Source organism: Lycorma delicatula, chromosome 13 (genome assembly GCF_047948215.1).
Source record: "Lycorma delicatula isolate Av1 chromosome 13, ASM4794821v1, whole genome shotgun sequence".
Lineage (NCBI taxonomy): Eukaryota > Metazoa > Arthropoda > Insecta > Hemiptera > Fulgoridae > Lycorma > Lycorma delicatula.
Genome location: NC_134467.1, coordinates 12,298,250 through 12,317,383, shown reverse-complemented (window position 1 = coordinate 12,317,383; position 19,134 = coordinate 12,298,250). Strand labels below are relative to the sequence as shown.

The window sequence follows — 19,134 nt, the reverse complement described above, 5'->3', positions numbered from 1 at the left end:
AAAAAAAAAAGATTGTAACATTTAAAAACTACTGTAGAGCGACCCATTTTTCTTGTTTATTGATAATAACCATGATGACTATAACAACACATGCCAAGTCTATTGACTTTTGAATACGCATCATCCTTCTAAATAATTGTTATGATTTTTCTCTTCAACAAAAATTGTTGTCATTGATCTGTGTCTTATTACATATACAGATACACATGAGAACTATTGTAGTATAAATATAAACATGTTTTACACCAAATTAATGTTCGATTTCAACAGTATGATAGTACAGAGGGTTTTAAATTTGGACGGTATAATAACATTGTACAAAATGTATATTCAAAAAATTGTCATTTAAATGTTTTTTTTTTTTAATTTCTGTACAAAAATCCCACGACCTTGTAACTTGGTTGCCCAGAGGAATTAAGCACGGATTAGATCTCTTAAAAGAGATAGTAAGTGTCAACAAGTATTGCTTTGTCGAAGTGAAGGTTAATTCTAAGAATATGTATTAAATTTATCCCAAATACCATCCAAAAGGACTTTTAATTTGAAAGTTGTTTAAAAAACTTCCAGATTGTTGGCATGCACATATAAGAAATATGACGAGTGAAAAATCACATATACAATCAGACAGCATAAGATTATTTTATTCTGTCTTTAATAAACGAGTAGAATTTTTGCTTTTGCATAACTAATGCTAATTCTCTTATAACATCATATCAGTATGATATGATCGGCTTTCAAACAGATCATAGTACCATCCAACCAACAGATTCATCAAATTTTCCCTAATATTCACAGCTTCAGACAAAAAATTCTGCTCTGCTTGTTCTTCTTGATATCTGCCAACTCTTAAGAAGTGTAACATGCTGGCCTTTATAAAATTAATCCAACATCTACATTATCAGTTTTTTTTTTAAGTAATAGATATTTCAAGATTACATTCGAGACTGAATTATCTCTAATATTTTCCGTAACTGTAGGCAATGCTCAAGGAAGTGTATTCTACACGCACTTCCAATCCGCTTGTTCTCACAACACTAAAATAGCACATTTATAAGCGATTTGCTTGTAGTGTGTAAAAGTAATTCACAAGTTCACAGCACCTTCAAGAAGAGTTTAACAACATTGAAGCGTGGCAGAAGTTGTGACAAATAAAGTCTAATGAAAATTAAAAGTACACATTTTAGTTATGCATTTTCAAAGCAGCAACTAAAGTGTTCACCAAAGCATTTTAGTGAATACCAAAATGCTTTGGTATTTACCTTGACAAAAGGCTCACATTTGGAAAAAAAGGAACAACTGAATACTACTAAATTTTGTCAAATGTACTGGATTCTAAATTGAAACTCAAAATTATCTCTGAATAAGATTATTATTTACAAAGCCATCGAAAATTTGATCTGGACTTACGGCAGAAATATTAACAGGATCTAATATAATTATATTATGTATACAATACCAAGTTTTACACATCATCACATTGCAATAAACCACCTAATAATGTCATTGGCACCGATGAGAAACAGCTGTGAGGTAGACTTTATTTCCTTACAACTTTGTTCAATACGAATAACAATGTACACGATTCAAGATACCTATAGTTACAGAAGAAATCTCAATTTTTTAACCAAAACTCAAGTCATCCAAATGTTCTGACAGTTAATCTTTGACATTTATATCAAATTGACCTTTTTTAAAATTCAAGATCTTTAAGAAGTAAATCCTTTTATGAGAAGTATGATGTAAATAAGAATTAACTTTTGCTGTTGAGGTTTCTCCTTCAAGACAGTTGTAAACATTTATTCATTGTCCTGAACAAACAGATTATAGGTATATGAGAAGTATGATGTAAATAAGAATTAACTTTTGCCGTTGAGGTTTCTCCTTCAAGACAGTTGTAAACATTTATTCATTGTCCTGAACAAACAGATTATAGGTATCTACTTGCATTAAAAAAAAAAGTTTATATAGTTGTTATTTATTTCAACCACATTCTAAAATATGTTAATACGATTTAAAAACATAAACCGTCTAATAATGTCATTTGGAACCAATGAGAAACAGCTGTGAGGTAGACTTATTTCCTTACTCAGTTACTGTCATGTCATAACTGCTTCATGTCGTATCTGTACCAGCGAGTACGATTTGTTCTCGTATCCTGATGTCCTTAATGATGTCAAGCAGATGATCTTTGTGTGTGTTAATTAGACAAATCCTAGGTGTTGTTGAGCGAACCACCGAATTAGTCTAGTGGTGAACGTGTCTTCCCAAATCAGCTGATTTGGAAGTCGAGAGTTCCAGCGTTCAAGTCTAGTAAAGGCAGTTTACTTTTAAACAGATTTGAATACTAGATCGAAGATACAGGTGTTCTTTGGTGGTTGGGTTTCAATTAACCATGCATCTCAGATATGGTCTACCTGAGACTGTACAAGACTACACTTCATTTACACTCATACATATCATCCTCAGAAATAATACCCGATGATGATTCCTGTAGGTTAAACAGGGAAAAGAAAAGGTGTTGTTGAGTAGCCTTTGATATAGGAGTTCATTAAATTGTACTCCCAGAAGTGAAAGGTGTTTTAGTGGTGTTATTTGTGATTTTGATAATGTCAATGTTAGATTACGTAAAATGAGTGTTTCTTAAGATTCATGCGAGTGGGTGTAATTTACTTTTGTAAATTAATGAGTAAATGAGTAATCACGTTTTCAGTGAAGTGTACTTCAACTGTTATAGTGTTTTTACGTTAAGAGTGGCCAGTTAGATTCGACAGGATTGTTACTGTCAGTTTTGTAGTGTACAGCTGTGGCAATATTCTAAACAGGTATTGCCAATTGGAATATTTTCTAAGTCTAAGGTGAGCTATAAGGGGAAATTCCTTCTTTTTATTTTCATTTATCTCCGGACCCCCTGACATCCCCCAAATCATATCCCAGATTTAGGTTTATACATTTTCCGACCCCCCTGCCACCCCAAATAGTGAAAGTGGGTACTCAAATTTCAGATTTTTTTGTGTAATCAGTTTCTGAACTCGGTTTGTTAAAAATAATTTTTTGTAAAAATTTTTAAACATTTAAAGTTTATGAAGCCACAGAATTCATTTCTAGCTGCTACGACAGAAAGCTTTCTTCAGTGATGTCTAGGAAGGCGTCTGATGACAAAAAAAGAATAAGTCCAACCAATGGATGTTGCCCCTGGCAGTAAGGATACAGAGACGGTGGTCACTGGTATAGATGTTAAAGGGATATCGACTGAGGTAAATGGTGTTAAGGCAGCTGACAAGCAACAGGCAAGTGTGTCTGTTGAAATGGATATAGTTAAGTCGACTCCTGAACAGGAAGACGGTAGAGGATGGTTAGTGGTAGAAAGGAGACGGTCAGGTTCCTTTGCTTCATGTTTTTTAGAATTTTTATTGGTTTTTCAGTTTGGACTATTGGAACTGTTGGTGAATATATTAGTTCATGTGTTTTAAAGAAAATAAAGTACTATACTGTGTAAGAAATATGAAAAAAACTTATCAAATAATAGTGCCCAAATGAAAATGTTTATATGAATGAAAGATATGTAAAGTAATTTTATCAGTTCTTTTCTCACATGATTACTGTAATTTATACATAATGTACAATAGGCTCATATAAAAACATCAGTCAATTAAGTGAACTTTTATGCTGTAGGCCTAACAGATGATGTACTTTTTATTAGTAATTAAAAATGTAATTTTCTTTTGTGTATCAGTATTGTACCTCTAAAATAAAAATCACAAATTTTTCCAGAGGGATGACGAATTATTGAACGAGATGATTAACGGATAACTAGCAATGGAGGTCCTATTGTAATTATAACCTAATTGAAAACTTCAAGAGTCTACTGCAAAACTGTCAACTATCCACTGTTCTTATTTATTAGTATCGTAGAATATGAATAAGAAAATAAGTATTATTATTTTCAATAAATAGAAAGATAATCGTGGAACTTATGCAATGTTATCCAACCTAATGTTTTTTTATCGTATACGTCATTACTGTTAAATGTTTTGAGTATTTAAATTATAAATTCAGTAATTATTGCAATTATTTATTATTTAAATAATCAAAACATTTATGTTAATTGGTCGAGGTTAGCGAGCTTAGGTTAAGTTAATTTATATCTATAACTATAAACAGCAAACCTTTGGATTATTGTCAATATCGCCCGATATAACTATTATATTATAAACATAATTTAACGAATTAACGTACGCTCGCTAACTTAGACTAATTAACACAGTAATGTTTTAAGAAATGATTACATTGTATATCAATTAACCGTACAGCATTAGTAATGACAAATTCATCATAAAAAAAATCTACTTAAATTCTATTAATTTATGTTAGAATGGTATAAAATTACTTACTTGGTCAGATAAACAAAAGTGAACACCACCAAATAAATAATACTTATATTATAATATAAACCAGGGCTTCTTAAACTTTTTTATATAGCGACCCCCTTCAAGCTTAGGAAATTTTAAACGACCCCCTCCTCCATATAATGAAATATATATTAACCGTAGATGTAGATGTAATATCGCACTATTTTACAATGTAAATAAAATAAGGATTAAAGAATACGTACCCATTCATTTCACATATATATAATTGGAAACGTTGACGGGATATCGGTCGTAATAAAACACAATAAATAGAATGACATAAAACTATATATATATTTATTCAATAGAAAAAATAAACTTTTGTAACAATTTTTTTAATAAAAACATATTATTAACATCAAACAATATTAATGTGACGGATGTGATTGTTTATTTTTACACAAATAATTAAATCTAGGCTCAATTTGAGTTAGTGCAGATCGTAATAAATTTTCAATGTTTATTAAAGTTGAACGGTATTTTGATTTTATGTAAGTTAATGTGGAAAAGGCTGATTCACATAAATATGTTGTACAAAATGGCAGTAATTTGTTCATTGCCATTTCCGATAGTAGGGGATATTCTGATTTGATTTCTATCCAAAATTCATGCACAGGCACTTGAGAAAATCTAAGTCGCAAGGTAGTATCACTTGTTAATTGGGCAAATTCTTCTTGTGCTTTTAAGTTTAAAAAATTAATTTCTTCCATTTCAATTGAAAATGGATTGCAAATCCATTGTTGTGTATCGATATCATTGGGAAAATACCTATGCATGTAAACTTCCATATCCTTCAAATGATTAACTATAATTTTTGTTATAGGAGTATCTTTTTTTGAAATATTGTTACTAATTATATACTCGTCAGTAAATGGAAACATTTCGAGCGATCCACTTTCCACTCTGTTCTTCCATATAAGAATTTTTTTAACAAAGGCCTCAAGTTTATTTTTTAACATAAACATATTAACGCAGACTCCCTGCATTGATAAATTCATATCATTGATTTTATCAAAAATATCTGCCAAATAGCATAGCTTGAGAAGCCATAAATTATCTTGAAAATAATCGGCCAAATTAGAATTTTGCTCTGTTAGAAATATAAGAACTTCATCTTTTAAAGTTAATAATCGTTTCAAACTTCGACCTTTTGATAGCCACCTAACTTCAGCATGTCACAATAAACTTGTATAATCCGAATCCATATCGATGCACAAATTTTTAAACAATCGACTATTAAGTGCTCGACTTTTAATAAAGTTAATGATTTTGACTGCATCAAAAAACACAGTGTTTAATTCTGGTGCAATTTTTTTAACAACAAGTGCCTCTCGGTGAATCATACAATGTGTAAATGTAATATGATCATTTCCAGCTTTAACAAATGCTGTAAAACCAAGATCTTGTCCGGTCATTGCTGCAGCACCGTCCGTGCACACACCAACACAATTTTTCCAATTTAATCCTTCTTTTTCAAAAAACTCATTTACTTTTTTATATATATCTTTTCCACGAGTATGACCTTCCAGAGGACGACAAAACAGTATATCTTCATGAATGCTTCCCTCATAAATATATCTTACAAAAAGTAACAACTGTGCCATTTTTGAAAAGTCTGTCGACTCGTCCAGTTGTATTGCAAACTTTGAGCTGTCTTTAAGCCTCATAAGAAGCTGTTGAAATTGATCATTGCTAATGTCTGAAATTCTTTTGGACACAGTGTCATTTGATAATGGAATTTTACTAATTTCAGCAGCATACTGTTTTCCATGAACAATTTCAGACATTCTTATAGCTGCAGGTAGTAAAAGTTGCTCTCCAATAGTAAAAGGCTTTTTCGTTTTTGCTTTCAAATACGAAACTTCATACGATGCCAATAGATTTATCATTCAAAGTAACATACTTCTCCAAAGTGTTCTTTTCTTTATTTGATGTTTGCAAAAGACGCTCAAAATATTCTATTGGCTTTTTTGATAACGTTGCATGTTTAGTATTCAAATGTCGTTGCAGTTTTGACGGTTTCATGCTTTCTGCAGCCAAAACTTCTTTGCAAATTAAGCACACTGGTTGTTCTTCATTGTTGTGAGAAGAGCATGTGAAGCCATACTGCAAATATGATTCGTCATATTTTCTTTTTTTTGTTTTGCTAGAAGTCGGATTTGAAGCACTGCAACTTGGTTGTGACGGCGTGGCAGACTTATTAGTTGGAATTTTAATTAGCCATTTATCCATTATGGTTAAATAATAATAAATAATTAAACAAAATGTAGTTGAACATTAACGTAATAATTAAAAACACCAACTGAAAATTACACAGTAAATACACACATGTCACTACGAAGACAAAGCTGAGTCCAAACTGAAGTACAAACAGAAAAATAACTACACTCGAATCTTTACCAGTGCAATGACAACAAATTACGATCAGATCAACCCCGACGCATGGCGTGTTCAAAGTGTGCAGCGCACAAAGGCACCGTATCACAAAGACGCCGAAAAAGAAGCTTTCATTTAATTTTTTTTATTATTCTTTTATAAAAATAATATGCCGATTCGCCTAGCCTAGCTTGATTATGCTTCCGTATTGTATGTGTAAGCTGTAAGGCGACGCGGCGTCTGGGTACTTATAATCACTAAGTTATCTTGCAAACACTGACGCCGGCGGCCAGACATCAATGTCGAACGTTCAGTTGAAAATCGAGGAGCGCGTTGTATTTATTATTTTAAATGCTACTTCCATATTTTCATTTATAGGCCCTACATAACAGTTTTGCATTGCCACTTTTTTCAAAAAATAGTTATAATAAAACTACAATAGTATTTTGTATGATTTTTATTTGTATTTATATTTGTACGTAGTGTGTATACTAATTTTAAAATTTTATTTATAATGATTGAAAAGTATCAGATCTTTGCGACCCCCTTTCAGTAGTCTCGCGACCCCCCTGGGGGTCGCGACCCACAGTTTAAGAAGCCCTGATATAAACCCCTCCCACACAAAGGTCTCAGACAAACGTTCACACCATGATGAAAGTAACAAGGTGTAGCATTGCGCTCAGTATTCGGCGCGCATGCGTACACGCTCGTCACAAAATCTCATTTTCTACCGGGTTATTTGAACATTTAAGTAAGGGATTTTGGGACAAAAGTTTTTAGTCGTACAAAAATTTTACAAACTTTAAATACATGATAATGATTAAACGAGTTAACAATCGAATATTTATGAATGATTATTCACTTTCAATATAATTAGTATTATTTGGCACTGATAAAGTCGTAATATTTATTAAAAATATTAAAATTTTTTTTTTAATAATCCTTAATAAAAATAAATGTTTTATACAAGTCTATTGATTCTTAAGAGTATTGAAATCGATTGTTAATTAAGATAAAATTCAAAATAATGAATGAAAACCTAAACAAACAAACAGGGGAGACACATCTTATGAAGTGCAACTGACACTAAGTCTTTGTGTAGCGTGTGTGGCTCTACGGTAACGACTCCTTTTGCTATTCGTGGGGTTCGGTATCGAATCACCGATAATTTTTTTTTTATGCTCATAAAATATTTTTTTTACTAATATTATTTTCCATTTTTTATGTGAAACTATTTAATGTTGTTAAAATGGAAAATCAACTAAATGGGAGATAACTTATTTCAAAATTGTATAACTATAGATCTGATATTTTTATTTTGGTCGATCTTCAGAATTGATGATTTTTTTAGTTTAATTAAAAATATTATCGCAAAACAATTTTTGAAAGAAATTGCTTTTAATAATCTAATTTACACGGGAAAATGAGATATTACTTATTTTTTTACGGATACCAAAATGAATATTACTTTATAATACCGAAATAAAAATAAAATAAAAAGTTGTTTAGTGAAAAATAATTTTATATTCTATAAACATATTTTTCTAACGAGTCAAATGAAATGCAAGGGATTTTCTAGGTAAACCATTTTAAACCGCGTGCAATAAAGAGAACAATTGCAAAAGGGTCGGTTTTGGTTTTTATGTTAATGAAAACTTTTTTTTTCTATTTCATTAAAACGTTTCCATTATATTTTCATTTTGAATTAAAATAATTAAAGTTAATTATTTTCTGAACCGCTCTGTATCTAATAGTACATTAAAAATTAATTCAAGGTAAATTGTTTATTAAGAAAAATTATTAGAAATTATTATATCGTTAAGAAATAAACGAAATTTATCATTCCGATCATAATTCTCGACTCCACATACAGTCGATTAAATTTTATATAAAATTTAAAAATTTACAAAAAAGCCTGCACTCCATATTTATTTGGAAGTGCGTGTACACGCACACGTGAGTACGGCACTTCCTATTTATAAATATTAGAGTAAAAATCCACATTTCGACGCCATATTTCATATACGTCAATAAATTTTATTCTTTTATGTTTCAAAAGTTTGTTTAATTCTGCCTTTAATCACATTGATGTCTTGCTTCTGTTTGTGCGCCAACCGCATAAACGAATTTAAACATCATGGCGGGAAAAGGATTTTGGGACGAGCCACTGCGCAACGCCGGGTGTGCGACACCTTGTTACTTTCATCATGGAATATTTGTTGGTCCTCAAATAAGAAGAGTCGGTCAAAGATGATGTATTTAACTCGATGTTAAATAATGTAGAAAGTGCAGCTTGGGCTTCATTTAAGGACATTTACAAAAATTTTCTCGGCAAACAAAAATTCAACAATTACCACAATATTGTTAATCAACTTCTTACTTCACATCATCGCTTCATTATAACAGTAAATTTCCTTCTTAATTTCTGTTTTTTACTTAAAACAAAAGAATATTCCATAATAGTTTTACTTTAAGAGAAAGGAATTTACTTTCTTTTACTTTAAGATAAAGAGAATTATTATTGACCGTTCCATAGGTCTTAATTATTAAGAGCTATGGGATGTAATACATCTTTGAAGATACATTTCCTCCATTCACATCTGGATTTTTTGCTGGATAACCTCGGAGATGTAAGTGATGAACACAGTGAACGTTTTCACCAAGACAATTACGTGATGGAAAGTCGTTATAAAGGGAAATGGAATACTAACATGCTAGCCGATTACTGTTAGACATTAATTCAGGATGTGCCTGATGCTATTTATACAAGAAAAGCATCAGCAAAATTATTCTAACGCAGGTATGCCGTGCAAAATTATACATTTTAACAATATTTTCCCTTAATTCTATCGAAGCATTATCTATTTAAAAGAAAAATTGTATTTACAGATCTGTAATATACACAAAAAAGCAATTCAAGAAGTGGTATCGCACTTAGAGAAACATTAAAACAATCTTTTTTGTCTATCGCTGTTATTATTACCTTGGAATATTCTGTCGTCATTTACAAACAGTGCAACTGTAAATAATTAATGTAAAACAGGTTCAAAAACTCGCATTAATATTTTGTACAATTAAGAAAATTAATTGTGTCATTACTTACTTTTAGTAAGTAATATATATATATATATATATATATATATATATTAGTAAGTCATTCACAGATTCCTGGATAATAGGAGAATGTTAAAAATCAGACGGGTGGATAAAGCGACAAATGAATAGGTGTTGCGGCAAATAGATGAAGAAAGAAGCATTAGGAAAAATATAGTTAAAATAAGAAGCAGACTTATAGGCTACATATTAAGGTATCTTGGAATAGTCGCTTTAATATTGGAAAGACAGGTAGAAGGGAAAAATTGTGCAGGCAGGCAACGTTTGGAATATGTAAAACAAATTGTTAGGGATGTAGGGGATGATATACTGAAATGAAACGACTAGCACTAGATAGGGAATCTTGGAGAGCTGCATCAAACCAGTCAAATGACTGAAGACAAAAAAAAAATTGTAATTCAAATTTTTCATCGCTACGAAATTAGTTAAAATCGGTGTTTGTTAATTAATTAGTATACGATGTTATATTTTTTCCTAATCTATAATTGAATATTTTTTATTAAAATAGGCATGCAAGATGCATTTTTATTACTAAATCTAACTTTATTTAAAATAAAGTTAATTAACTTTTTTCTTTAAATTATTTTCTATTACATAATAAGTCACTTAGTTTTGAAAATACACTGGATTCGTTCTTATTGAACTGTGAATTTAAGAGAAAATATAAATAAAAATTGCATTTAAACATTAAATTTACTCGATTTATAAACAAAAACGGTTTTTAAAATCGTTATATTCATTTTAACTGCTGTAAAATCCATTTTGACCAAAACACAAAAACATTTCATAAATTTAATCGTAATAAAAAATTATCAGTTGTGGTTTTCCTTTACTGTTCATATAAATATTTATAAATAAAACATATTTAAAGTCGATAAATTAAAAATTTTAGTTAAAAAAATTTAGCAACATAATTCAGATTATTTTGTTACTTTATTTTAAATATATAAACTTTCATTTAAACAAACGCTTTTTCAAACAAAAACAAAGCAAATATTAATCTTAAAATAAATGATTTATCTTTAACGATGGCCTGTTTTTTACATCCTCTGTCTTGCCGACACGAACAGTGGTCATGTACAAGCCTTTCTGTTACGTAGTTTTTTTATAATACTTGTCCTTGAATTGGTTACATACAATAGCGTTTGCGTCTTTGTTTTAACTACTGTCAGAGTTTTAACTGATTTTTTTTAGCACAAGCGGCAGAGTTTTAGACACTATATATATATATATATATATATATATATATATATATATCTTACAGTTCTATACTTGTTCATCAATAATTTTATGTATATACAAAACTCTTGACCGAACAAATACAAAAAAATTTCAATAAAAAAATCCTTTTTTCAGGCTTACTAGGGAATATAGAATGAGAAATGAAATAGTTTCCTGTCCTTACAAAAGACGAATATATATTTTAAATATCGATATACCGATTCAAAATGTTCATTACGATCGCCAAATGGATCGTCTAATTAATAAACATCATTACTTTTATAGAAAATATTACTCTTAATTAGTAATATTACTGTAGGAGATATTTTACATATATCACAGTCACTAGAAGAATAGAAACTTAAATCTGTAAGTTATCTAAATAGACTTTTATAAGCTTTTAGAGTTACGGTCCTTTTTGAATCACCCGGTAGTACTAAGCACATTCACTACGTGCTAAAATGGATTAAGAGGTTTGTTACTGACCGCATTGAAAACGTTTACAAGGTCTCCTTAGATTACGGACTTAATATTGTTCGACATTGTGGTTTTCAAAAATTAATTCATTAAAGTCATATTACTATGCCTTTTCAAATGTTGATATTTTTATTATATCTAAGAAAAATTATTCGCAAACTTTGTTAACTTTGGCAGTAAATGAATAATTTCAAGATACGGTTAATACAACTTCAGAAAGAAAATCTAGTAAGACGATAATTTCATTATAAAAACTTTTTATTTCACGCTAATAAGTTAAAAAAGTTTAGAAATATTTTAATATCTACATCGTAACATAAAAAAATGTTTTCTTTTTCTCAACGGATAGGTACAGAATACTCTTAATTATTAATTCAAGTGTTAAATACATTTAGAAAAAATAAAGGACTAATATAATTTTAATATAAGAAAAAACGCTATTCTAGAGATCGGAAACTCAGTTTAGATTTTACATCTCTTAATCTATATTTTTAATTTTTCTGCATTCTATGTGCAATTTTTGTTCAAAAGAACGGTCACTTATAATTAAAAAAATAACAATATCCACTTTTACCAAAACAGACAACGGAGCTGTTTTCGTTTATAACTCGATACTATATTTATGAGAAAGGGCGGCCTTATTATGTTATCGTTTTAAAAAATTGCCAATTATGTTATCGTTTTAAAAAATTGCCAATCTCATTTGAAAAAACTTTTAACCGATTTATTTAAAATGCGATAAAAAAATTTATTTTACAGGAACAATATTATTCTGTTCGTGAAATTTTAAATGATCCTAATTAAAAACAACAAAAAACACTATTTAGCTGCTTCCCGTTCAACGTATACCGAAATATATGGTCAAAATAATCTTTAATACTGAAATTGTGAATCATTTTTTAGTAATCTTTTATATTTCATGTAGATATGTCGACATTTTTTCGTGCGTTTGTATTTAAACAATTAATCTGAATTTCAAAAATCTATTTTTTACAGAATTTTCGAAGAAAAATACGGTTTTTACTTTCGGTTAGATGGTGGGAGTGAGGGTTGAAATTGAATTTTCTTTACGTTTTGAGATATCAGGAAATTAAATTAAAAAAAATAGCACAAGAAAATAAACGTTAGAGAAGTTACAAGACAGGAATGTACAGAAGAGATATTCACGAAAAATATCACAAACTTTCAGGATTTGTTCCGACGCTACAGGCACAAAATAGACAAAAGACTCGGCTTGCTGGTCTCAAATTAAGAAAAATATATTTCCAGAATATTGTATTAAAAGAAAAGCATTCGATATAGTTCTAGCGTTCCGCATATCAGTTACCTGTTTAATACAGAGCGATTCACGAAGTATATAACAAACATTTAGGACGTGAAATACCGATGAAAATAAAGAAGAAAATTTGTACAAATATAGGTTCGGAAACGGCTTCGTTAACAAACGTCGGCCGGCGAAAGGTTTCACCCTTATTTATGTGCCTTCCATCAAATTAAGCTATACTATAATACTGGGATCCAAATTAGAGGGGAACTTTTGCGGTTTTATATGAAATCTGACCTGAAAAAAGGTAGGTCTTATAACTGTACCCACCGGGTCGGTCTAGTGGTGAACACGTCTTCCCAAATCAGCTGATTTGGAAAGCTTAGAGTTCCAGCGTTCAAGTCCTAGTAAATTCGGTTATTTTTACAAGGATATGAATGCTAGATCGTGGATACCGGTGTTCTTTGGTGGTTGGGTTTCAATTAACCACACATCTCAGGAACGGTCGAACTGAGAATGTACAAGACTACACTTCATTTACACTCATTCATATCATCCTCATTCATCCTGTGAAGTATTATCTAAACGGTAGTTACCGGAGGCTAAACAGGAAAAAGAAAAAAGGTCTTATAACTGTATTTTTTTTTTTTGTATTTGAGAAATCTGGGGTAATAAACAAAAGATCGGAGTTGAAAAAAACACTATTTTACGTTTGGTGTAAAATAACGTTGTTAAATCGGTGATAAAAACGCATTAAGTTTTTAAACAAAATTTGTAGAGAATTTGATTCCGAGTAAAACTATGAATAATCTGCACAGAAACAAAAGAATTTCGAAGTTTATTAAAAAAATATATATATATATTTAAAAATGTGACGGATTTTATTAGGTATTAAACGAAACAAAACTACAAAACAAAAAAATTAAATATTTTAGAAAAATAAACGAAACTATTAATAAAACACATTTGTTTCGCGTCGCTCAAGTAGATAAGTGGTGCAAATGACAACGTGTCGAGTCCGTAACCGTGCACACATTGGTTCGAATCCGACTTCACACACGTATTTTTATTTTTTATTTCTTTAATTTAAATATATTGATTTATTAATAATATTTTTTAACCTCTGATTGTAAACATATTATATGAATACAAACATATTATTGAAATAATAATAAATCTTTTTTTTCCTTTTTTTTTCTTCAGTCATTTGACTGGTTTGATGCAGCTCTCCAAGATTCCATATCTAGTGCTAGTCGTTTCATTTCAGTATACCCTCTACATCCAACATCCCTAACAATTTGTTTTACATATTCCAAACGTGGCCTGCCTACATCTACATTTATCCTATCCATTTCCCTTTTTAAATTTTCTAGCCTACCAACCTTTTTTAAACTTCTAACATTCCACGCTCCGACTCGTAGAATGTTATTTTTTAATTTTCTGGTGACCCATTCCTTTGTAGTCCCCACCCGGTCGAGGACTAGTTTACCTCCGGAATATTTTACCGAGGAAGGCGCCTCCATCATTGCTATGTGAAAATGCAGAGCCACATTTTTTTGAAAAAAAAAAGCAGCTGTAGTTTTCCATTGCTTTCAGCTGCGCAGTACTCAGAGGACTGAGTGATGTTGATATGGCCGTTTAAGTCGTTCTGACTCCCGCCCCTAACAACTACTGAAAGAGCTGCTGCCCTCTTTCAGGAATCATTCGTTAGTCTGGCTCTCAACAGATACCTCTCCGATATGGTTGCACCTTCGGTCCAGCTACTCTGTATCCCTCAGCACTCAAGCTCCCTCACCGACGGCAAGGTCTCATGATTCATAGAGGAGGAATAATAAATCAATATATTTAAATTTAAAAAATGAAAATAAAATATACGTAATTACGGATTCGAACCGATGTGCCTTCTTGTAAGATCCAAATATTATATTAATTAAAATTGTATTTGGCTGTAACTGGAACCAACCGAAAATAGTACCGGTTATGATATATTGTTGAAAAGCTCTCGACGAGGGGTTGTTACTGCAGTTAAGAAAAAGTCCAAAATCCAATTTTTTTTTTAGATTTTGGGCTTTTTTAATTTAGTCGATTGCAATCAAAAGCAGAGGTGCCAAAGATATTATAACAGCCCTAAATCCAAAATTTCAACATTCTACGGCTATTGACTTTTAAGTTATACGAGATATATACGGACGTATGTACGTACAGACATCGCACCGAAACTAGTAAAAATGGATTCAGGGATCAGAATGGATTGTTCCGTTGAAATCTGAAAACAGACATTTCTCGCGGTTCCTTATTACTTCGAATAAGGAAGTAAAGATTCTCAGTATAAACGAGTAAAAAAACGCGATACGAAATATTAGATACCGATAATCAACCCATCGGGTCGGTCTAGCGGTTAACGCGTCTTCCCAAATCAGCTGATTTGGAAAGTCGAGAGTTACAGCGTTCAAGTCCTAGTAAAGCCAGTTATTTTTACACGGATTTGAATACTAGATCGTGGATACCGGTGTTCTTTGGCGGTCGGGTTTCAATTAACCACACATCTCAGGAACGGTCGAACTGAGAATGTGCAAGACTACACTTCATTTACACTCATAATATCATCCTCTGAAGAATGATCTAAACGGTAGTTACCGGAGGTTAAACAGGAAAAAGAGAGAGATACCGATAATCAATTTTTAAACGGTACAATTTTTTTTAATATTTCAAATTAGATAGATAACCTTACTCGTCGATTTATCTTATCGATGAAACTTTACGACTTTGCGCATTTGTCACTCTGTAATATCAGACCTACTTTTAAAGCGCAACATGGAGTACAAGATTACAGTTCATCGTAATCTTAAGGGAATACCTTTACAAAATTAACAAAAAATTATTAAGAATTCTCTCTTAATTCAACGACAAAGAGTTTTCTCACAAATTGAAGATGAAAATTTACCGATAAAATTTTTTTTGTAAAAGTTCCAGTTCATCGATCGGGCTAAAACTCGAGTTTCCCCAGTTACTAATAGTATTTAAAAAGAAAAAGTTAACAAAAAATTTATTTTTATTATTATATGTTTAACATACCGTAATGAATATGTTCAAAACATCATGCTTTCACTCTTATGCATTCACGATGGTATTTACTTCAGAATTACAAATTTTTTTTTCCTAAAGCTTTTATCCGATTTTTGAAATTGAATAAATAAGTTTTCAATCGCCTGTGAGGGGTAATTCAGGATGATCGGATTTGAAGAAAACATGAAGATTTCCCTGAAAAAAAAATCACATGTCAAATCATACGAATGCGGTTACCTCTTCGAGTTGTTTCTCATCCTAAACATTCAAAAAAAGCTTGATCGAAGTTATCTGTAACTTTTAAGAGCGTAGCGAGTAATATTTGAAAGACACGCGACTGTTTTTCATGAATTATCATCGAAATGAATAATCAAAAATATAAACCGAAATTAAAAATTTGAAATTGCGTATACTTTTAAGAGAAAATAAAAATCTGGAATAAAATAGAAATGTTTTAATATGTTAATATATAATACGAAAGGTAAAGTCGATAGATGGGTGGAATATATTGAAGAGTTATACGGAGGAAATGAATTAGAAAATGGTGTTATAGAGGAAGAAGAGGAAGTTGACGAGGATGAAATGGGAGAAACAATACTGAGATCTGAATTTAAGAGAGCATTAAAAGATTTAAATGGCAGAAAGGCTCCTGGAATAGACGGAATACCTGTAGAATTACTGCGCAGTGCAGGTGAGGAAGCGATTGATAGATTATACAAACTGGTGTGTAATATTTATGAAAATGGGGAATTTCCATCAGACTTAAAAAAAAGTGTTATAGTAATGATACCAAAGAAAGCAGGGGCAGATAAATGTGAAGAATACAGAACAATTAGTTTAAATAGTCACGCATCAAAAATCTTAACTAGAATTCTATACAGAAGAATTGAGAGGAGAGTGGAAGAAGTGTTAGGAGAAGACCGATTTGGTTTCAGGAAAAGTATAGGGACAAGGGAAGAAATTTTAGGCCTCAGATTAATAGTAGAAGGAAGATTAAAGAAAAACAAACCGACATACTTGGCGTTTATAGACCTAGAAAAGGCATTCGATAACGTAGACTGGAATAAAATGTTCAGCATTTTAAAAAAGTTAGGGTTCAAATACAGAGATAGAAGAACAATTGCTAACATGTGCACAGTAATAATCGAAGAGCATAAGAAAGAAGCCGTAATAAGAAAGGGAGTCCGACAAGGATGTTCCCTATCTCCGTTACTTTTTAATCTTATTAGGAGAGAGAATGTTAAAAATCAAACGGGTGGATAAATTGACAAATGAAGAGGTGTTGCCGCAAATAGATGAAGAAAGAAGCATTTGGAAAAATATAGTTAAAAGAAGAGACAGACTTATAGGCCACATATTAAGGCAACCTGGAATAATCGCTTTAATATTGGAAGGACAGGTAGAAGGAAAAAATTGTGTAGGCAGGCCACGTTTGGAATATGTAAAACAAATTGTTAGGGATGTAGAATGTAGGGGGTATACCGAAATGAAACGACTGGCGTTAGATAGGTAATCCTGGAAAGCTGCATCAAACCAGTCAAATGACTGAAGACATAAAATTAATTTAGAATTTTCTTTAAATAATTGTAATAGACAATAGATGTACAATAATAGATAATGAACAATATTTAAGCGTTCTATATAATAAGCAAAAAAATTGTTACGAAACTTACCGGCCCGATTTCATTTATTAAACAACGAATAATCATAAGAATTGTATTATTTTTGTAAATGTGATATGTATTACATATAAATGAAATCGGACCGGTAAGAGTTTCGTAACATTTTTTTCTATCTTTTGCTTATTACATGGAATGCTTAAATATTGTTTATTATATATTATTGTATATCTATTGTCTGTTAGATATATTTAAAGAAAATTCTAAATTAATAGATTTATATAGATTATAGATTAATAAGTCAGTTTTAATAAAGGATAATGAAAAAAATAAAAATATGGATTGCATTTTATTTTTCCATTTTTTTCAAAAAAAAAAAAAAGTTAAATAAATTCTTTGACAGCTGAAAGCATCTATCACGTTACCCCTAAATGCCAAAAAATAATTAATTATAACGTTTATTCATTATTTAATTGTAATTTTTTGAATTTTTTTTGTCAATTTCGTAATGTAACGCTCTTATTTTACGAGTTTATTTCCTTATATTTAAATTTTTTACATAAATGTTATTTATTTGTATTTATTGTTCAGTAAATACCAAACTTATCGTGACAATTCAGTGCACGCTAACGTCTACATTTCATGACAAAAAATTCCTTTCGAGACTCCGGAAGGCGGTAGTAGATTTCACCGGTGCTAAGTAGGTACATGTGAAAAAAGTTTCACATGTTTAGCGTACGGCAAGCTCCATCTTGTTACAGTTCCAGCAATATTTTGATCATCCCTTGCCGTAAGGGTAGGTCATATCAAAAATTGTTTAGGACAAAAGTTTTAGGTACGTTTATACAACTAATTACCGCTTTAAACCTATTCGACACTGTGCCTATTAAGGGAGGTACGATTTTTTTTGTCTTCGAAACCCCATTTTTTCCACCCCCTGGGCCAACGGTCGGTGATATCAAAAGACTTTACTTAGGTGTTCTAGGTCCTTACCCGAAGAATAGTAGAAACTTTAAACGAATTCGATATTTTACTTAATAAGAAAGGTATAGTATTTTTTCAAAAAAGCGCCCCCGATTCCAGTCCCACGGTCCGATTTTGCCCGTTAACAAACTCGACCGAGAGTTTGGGTGGTTATATTTTACGTATAAATTTGAAAGCGATTGGCGCAAAATTACGGAAATTATCGTGTCAACAAGAAAGTGAAGTGTGTGTGCGTGTGCGCGCGCGCAACATTTTTAACCGGGTTGTTTTGGAGTCTGGAGGATGTGAAACGCGAAGATATGTCGAAATTTTCCGAAAGTCGAACCACGGTATCATTACAATAGTTAGCTTTCTTATGAAATCGACCAAAAAAAGTCACTGACAGATCTCTGTTCTTCCTTCTGCCGGAGAAAATACTAATCGTACAATATTCGTAACGGTTGACGGGAGCGCACGACAAGTTTCAGCCTTTACACGATGCTTTGCCGGCACCCTACAGAACGGATGATGGCAGACAGTCGTGCAACAGGATTAGAGACATTGCTGACCGTACCGCTTAGTCGAAATAATCTGCAAAACATTTTCAACAGTTAGAGGCCAATTT

At 31.2% G+C, this 19,134-nt stretch overlaps 1 protein-coding gene across 3 annotated transcripts in view; it reads right to left on the bottom strand.

Annotated features, from left to right (window-relative positions):
- Nucleotides 1-19,134, bottom strand: part of LOC142333682 (uncharacterized) — a 61,523-nt gene that overhangs the window by 30,230 nt on the left and 12,159 nt on the right. The window contains exon 1 of one of the 3 annotated variants that reach the window (XM_075381099.1): nucleotides 4,392-4,453. The exons of the other annotated variants lie outside the window; for them this stretch is intronic. The gene's annotated coding sequence lies outside the window, so the exon portion shown is untranslated. Of the gene's footprint in view, nucleotides 1-4,391; nucleotides 4,454-19,134 lie in introns of those variants that run through there. 3 annotated transcript variants of the gene reach the window in all.